The sequence below is a fragment of the Panthera tigris genome, chromosome F2 (genome assembly GCF_018350195.1).
Source record: "Panthera tigris isolate Pti1 chromosome F2, P.tigris_Pti1_mat1.1, whole genome shotgun sequence".
In the NCBI taxonomy this organism is placed as follows: domain Eukaryota; kingdom Metazoa; phylum Chordata; class Mammalia; order Carnivora; family Felidae; genus Panthera; species Panthera tigris.
This window is the reverse complement of record NC_056676.1, coordinates 34,341,677-34,348,417: the sequence shown is the minus strand read 5'-3', so window position 1 is coordinate 34,348,417 and position 6,741 is coordinate 34,341,677.

The following is a 6,741-nucleotide window of genomic DNA, read 5'->3' as shown; positions in this document are numbered from 1 at the left end:
TTATTTGTATAAAGACAGAAAGCTCAGTTTTTTTAAAGGGAGAGAGAATATTAATAGGCAAATCATGGAAGCAAAATAATCAGGTAATCAACATAGAAAAGATGCTTGCCTTGCTTGTGCTCAAAGAAATACAAATCAGAACAAAAATGGAGTAATCACTTTATACCCATCAAATTGGAAAGTATTTGAAAGCAGATAATAATGCCAAATGCTGGCAAATATATAAACTGGAGCTACTGAGGCACCTGGGTGGCTCAATCCGTTAAACATCTGACTTCAGCTCAGGTCATGATCTTACAGTCCATGAGTTTGAGCCCCATGTCGGGCTCTGTGCTGATAGCTCAGAGTCTGGAGCCTGCTTCGGATTCTGTGTCTCACTCCCTCTCTGCACCTCCCCTGCTCATGCTCTGTCTCTCTGAAAAATAAGTAAACATTAAAAAAATAAATAAAATTTTTTATAAATAAATACATAAATAAATTGGAGCTACTATTCTGGCAGTACACCTTAGAGCTCAGCAGTACTGCTTCAGAAAATATATCCCAAAAAATTCTCAGGCAGTTTCATCAGAGAAAATCCAAGAGGAAATGCCTTGTGTGTAGTACAAAAGGACTGATGTCTAAATTGGGAAACAGATAAAATAAATATGGCATGTGAGAGTGTGGATATGTTTTTAAGATGAAATTCTATCCAGCTATTAGAAGTAATGAATTAGACTTACACATAACAACATGGATAGATCTTTTCTTTAAAAAAAATTGTTTTTTAAAAGAATGAGATTGTCAGTAATACTGTGCATGTGTATTTTTATAAAGTCTATCTGTTAAAACCTGTCAGGGACAAACCCATAGCCCAATAAAGCCAAATCAACATGCTGCAACAAGGGAAACCATTGACCAGAGGAAACATGGGTGTCCATCCAAACACAGGAAAGGACAGGATTATTATAAGATGTTGGGAAAGAGTAGAGGTTATGTAAAGTTTAAATGAAACAATGTTTCAAGAGTCTCAAATTAAAACAAAACTGTATGTAAAGGGGTTAACATCAGGCCTGGGCCAACAAGCAGACTCATGGTCCTGTTTCCTTGGAAACTACTACTACTCAGTTAAAATAAATATAGACTATTGTTTCCAGAAAACTCTTATCTGAAGTTATATGCCTAGCTGCTTCTCTGCATTGGAATTACTGAGATCCTTCAGGCAAAAGTAGAATGTTTCAGTCTTATTGATAAGATTTCAAACAACAAGGTTTCTGGCAATCTTTGATTTTGGAGAACAGCGTTTCTCATCACCATGTCCTTTTGTTGATTAACAAAAGCAGGGGTCACAGGATCCAATTTTAAAACATACACAAAACACTATAGGTCTTCCAAAAGTATATACATATCTAAGGAACCATGTTAAATTCATTAAAGATAGTAACTATTGAAGGGATAGGAATAAAAGATGTCAAAAAATAATAAATCAAGAGTATCAACTAATAAGGGTAGTGTACAGTGAACTGAGAATCATGATTAACTCAATTCTATGCACGTAAGTTTCAGTGTTGTGTCTAGTAACAAGCTAGCAGAGAAGTGAGACCCCATCAACACCAGGATCTTTCCTTTAGCTTTGGTCATTCCTGAGCCACACAGGTAGCTGCTGTAGACACAGCCACTACTTCATTTGCTTAATTAGTGCTTGACCTACCAATGAGGCTTTTCTCCTGCATGTAAGCAGGTCTCCACTGACTACTGCAGAGACTACTTAGAAGAAAAGGGAGAGATACCAGAGATGTTCATGCACAGAGAAAAGGCCCTGTGAGGACACAGTGAGAAGACAGCTATCTACAAACCAATGAGAGAAGCCTCAGGAGAAACCAACCCTTCAGACATCTTGATCTTTGACTTCCAGGCTCCAGACCTGTGAGAAAACACATTTCTGTTGCTAAATACCCATTCTGTAGTATTTTGTTATGGCAACTCTAGCATACTAATACTGTACACATAGTTTCATGAACTATGGTGGGAAATAGCTGTTTGAGAAGTTGAAAAGGACAGTGAAACAGAGATGAAGTGTACATTGAAGCATACATAATGGGTACGTAGGGAACAACTGTAAGGGAACACACTAAGTTCCAGCCTTAAATTTTATCAGCTAATTTTTTAGGCACATCACAAACAAGGAGTTCCTAGCATGGGGAAGAACAATAGTTGAAATCTGGATTTCTAACCTCCATAGATGTTGACAGCACTTCTCTTGACAAGTCTTAATGAATTCAATTTTCTTCATAAAACCCCAGAGTATTATCATCTAATACCTCATAGAACCCAGGCCCAGAACTTTTGATAATATAAATTCCATACTTGGTTGAAATATGTGAAATATGTGAGGGAGAAGGTAGACATGGTAAAACATGGATGCAGGAGACATTTTTTCCTATGAATTTCAAAAACATTTTTTAGTTTAAAAAATTTTTAAGGTGTTTTTCTTTTCCAGGTTAGCAAAACTAACAGAACATGTTCAATGAAGAGTAGCTTAGTGAATGGAATCTCCAAATTAAATTTGAGATTCCCTCTGTCCATGCTGGAGCAAGACCCAGCCTTATTGAGCCTACTTTTATCACTCTGACAGACCTCAGAGTTACTGCTGAGATTTTTGCTGAAATAGTCTGGCTTTGCAATGCATAGAGCCCTTCAGGTCTTTTTCTTTTTCTTTTTGTATTTTTTTTGTTTTTTTAAGTAGGTTTCATGCCCAGCATGGAGTCCAATGCAGGGCTTGAACTCACAACCCCAAGATCAAGACCTAAGCTGAGATCAAGAGTTGGACACTTAACTGACTGAACCACCTACGTGCCCCTAGTTTTTTTATTATTACTATTCCAGTATTGTTAACATACTGTGTTCTATTAGTTCCAGGTGTATAGTATGGTGATTCAGCACTTCCATACACCACTTGAGCTCATCACAAAAAGTACATTTCTGAATCCCCACCATCTGATGATGTCTCTCATTCCGCCCCTCCCCCCCCACCTCTCCTCTGGTAACCATCAGCTTGTTATCCATAGTTAAAAGTCTGTTTTTTTGGTTTGTCTCTTTCTCTCTTTTCTTTTTTTCCTTTGTTCATTTGTGTTGTTTCTTAAGTTCCACGTATGAGTGAAATCATATGGTATTTGTCTTTCTCTGACTGACTTAATTTGCTTAGCATAATACTATCTAGTTCCAATCATGTTGTTGCAAATGGCAACTTTCATTCTTTTTTATGACTGTGTAATATTCATGTATATATATATATATATATTCCAAATCTTTATCTACACATCTATTGATGGACTCTTGGGATGCTTCCATAATTTGGCTATTACAAATAATGCTGCAATAAACATAGGGTGCAAGTATCTCTTTGAATTTGCATTTTTGTATTTTTTGGGTAAATAATAATGTGATTGCTGTATCGTAATATAATTCTATTTTTAACTTTTTGAGGGAACTCCATACTGTTTTCCAGAGTGACTGCAACAGTGCAAGAGAGTTCCTTTTTTCTCCACATCTTCACCAACTCTTGTTGTTTCTTGTGTTATTGATGTTAGTCATTTTGACGGGTGCGAGGTGATATCTCATCATAGTTTTGATTTGCATTTCTCTGATGCTGAGTAATTTGCATGTTTTCACATGTCTTTTGGCCATCTGTGTGTCTTTGGAGAAATGTCTGTTCATGTCTTCTGTACAATTTTTAATTGGCTTTTTTTTTTTTTTTTTTGGTGTTGGGTTGGATCAGTTCTTTATATATTTTGGATACTAAACTTTTATCAGATATATCATTTGAAAATATCTTCTCCCATTCAATAGGTTGCCTTTTAGTTTTGTTGGTTGTTTCCTTTGCTGTGCAGAGCTTTTTAATTTGATGAAGTCCTAGTAGTTTATTTTTGCTTTTATTTCCCTTGCTTCAAGAGACGTATCTAGATAAATGTTGCTAAAGCCAATGTCAGAGATATTACTGACTATGCTCTCTTCTAGAATTTTTATAGCTTCAGGTCTCACATTTAGGTCATTGATCCATTTTGAGTTTATTTTTGTGTATGGTGTAAGAAAGTGGTGCAGTTTCATTCTTTTGCATGTAGCTGTCCAGCTTTCCCAACACCATTTGTTGAAGAGACTGTCCTTTTACCACTGTATATTCTTTCCTCCTTTGCCAGAGATTAATTGGCTGTACAATTGTGTCTTTATTTCTGGGCTCTCTATTCTGTTCCATTGATCTGTGTGTCTTTTTGTGGCAGTACCATACTGTTTTGATTACTACAGCTTTGTAATATAATTTGAAGTCTGGAATTTTGGTACTTCCAGTTTTGATTTTTTTTTCAAGATTCCTTTGGCTATTTGAGGTCTTTTTGGTTCCATACAAATTTTAGGATTGTTTGTTCTAGTTCTGGGGAAAATGTTGTTGATATTTTGTTAAGGATTGCATTAAATCTATAGATTACCTTGGGTAGTATAGACATTTTTTTTAATGTTTATTTTTTATTTTGAGAGATTGGGGGGGGGGGTGTTGGGAAGGGAAGAGAGACAGGTAGAGAGAGAATCCCAGGCAGGCTCTACACTGTTAGCTCAGAGCCTGACATGGGGCTCAATCTTACCAACCATGAGATCATGAGTCAATGTAAAGTCAATATAAAGAGTTGGACGCTTAACCAACTGAGTCACCCAGGTGCCCTGGGTAATATAGACATTTTAACAATATTTATTCTTCCAATCCATGAGCATGAAATGTCTTTCCATTTCTTTGTGTCATCATCAGTTTCTTTCATCAATATTTTATGGTTTTCAGACTGCAGGTCTTTCCTTGGTTAAGTTTATTCCTAGCTATTTTATTATATTTGGTAGTTTTAAATGGGATTGTTTTCTTAATTTCTCTTTCTCCAGCTTCTTACTACTGTAATAATGAGTGGATGTCCTTGTCTTATACCTGATCTTAGAGGGAAAGTTCTCAGTTTTTCCCCATTGAGTATGATGTTCACTGTGGATTCTTCATATATGGTCTTTATTATGTTGAGGTATGTTCCTTCTAAACCTAATTTGTTTAGGGCTTTTATCATGAATAAATGTACTTTGTCAAATGTTTTTCTGCATCTGTTGAAATGATCATATGGTTTTTATCCTTTCATTTCTTGATGTGATGTATCACTTTGATTTGCAAATATTGAACCACCCTTGTGTCCTGGAAATAAATTCCACTTAATTAATCATGGTGAATAAATTTTTTTTCATTTTTTTAATGTTTATTTATTTTTGAGAGAGAGAGAGACAGATAGAGTGTGAGCAAGGGAGGGCAGAGAGAGAGGGAGACACAGAATCTGAAGCAGGCTCCAGGCTCCGAGCTATCAGCACAGAGCTCAATGGGCTCAAACTCATGAACCACAAGATCATGACCTGAGCCAAAGTCAGACACTTAACCAACTGAGCCACACAGTCACCCCCCTTTTTTAAATGTTTTTTTCATGGTGAATAATTTTTTTAATGTATTGTTGGATTTGGTTTGTTCGTATTTTGTTGAGGATTTTTGCATCTATGTTCATCAGAAATATTGGCCTGTAGTCCTCTTTTTATGTCGTTTTTATCTGGTTTTGGTATCAGGATATTTGGGTATTCGAAAGTTTTCCTTTCTCTTCTATTTTTTGGAATAATTGAGAAGAATAGGTATTAATTCTTCTTTAAATGTTTGGTAGAATTTGCCTGTGAAGCCATCTGGTCTTGGACTTCTGTTTGTTAGGAGTTGTTGTTGTTGTTGTTGTTGTTGTTGTTGTTGTTCAGTTTCATTGCTGGTAATTGGTCTGCTCAAATTTTCTATTTCTTCCTGCTTCGGTTTTGGTAGGTCATATGTTTCTAGGAATTTATCCATTTCTTCTAGGTTGTCCAATTTACTGGCATATTATTTTTCAGAATATTCTCTTAAAATCAATTGTGTTTCTGTGGTGTTGGTTGGTTTTTATTTCTCCTGTTTCATTAGTAATTTTGCTTATTTGAGTCCTCTCTCTCTCTCTCTCTCTTATTTTTGATGAGTCTGGCTGGAGGTTTATCAATTTTGTTGATGTTTTCAAGGAATCAACTCCGAGATACATAGATCTGTTCTATTGTCTTTAGTTTCTATGTAATTTATTTCTGGTCTAATTATTATTTCCTTTCTTCTGCTGTTGTTAGGTTTTGTTTTTTCTTTTTCTATTTACTTTGGGTGTGAGGTTAGGTTGTTTATTTAAGATTTTTCTTGCTTCTTGAGGTAGGCCTGATTTAGGGTAAACTTTTCTCTTAGAACCACTTTTGCTGCATCCCAAAGATTTTGGACTGTTGTGTTTTTATTTTCATTTGCTTCTATGTAATTTTTATCTCTTCATTGATTTCCTGCTTGACCCATTCATTGTTTAGTAGCATCTTATTTAACCTTCATGTATTTGTGTTCTTTCCAGATTTTTTTCTTGTGGTTGATTTCTACTTTCATAACATTGTGGTCAGAAAAGATGCATGTCATGACTTCAATCTTTTTGAACTTATTAAGACTTGTTTTGTGACCTAATATTTGATCTATTCTGGATAATGTCCCATGTCACTTAAAAAAATGTGTATTCTGCTGTTTTAGGATGGAATGTTCTGAATATATCTGTTAAATCTATGTGTCCACTGTTTCATTCAAAGTCATTATTTCCCTGTTTCCTTGTTTCCTTTCTGTTAGGATGATCTGTCCATTGATGTAAATGAGGTGTTAAAGACCCCTAC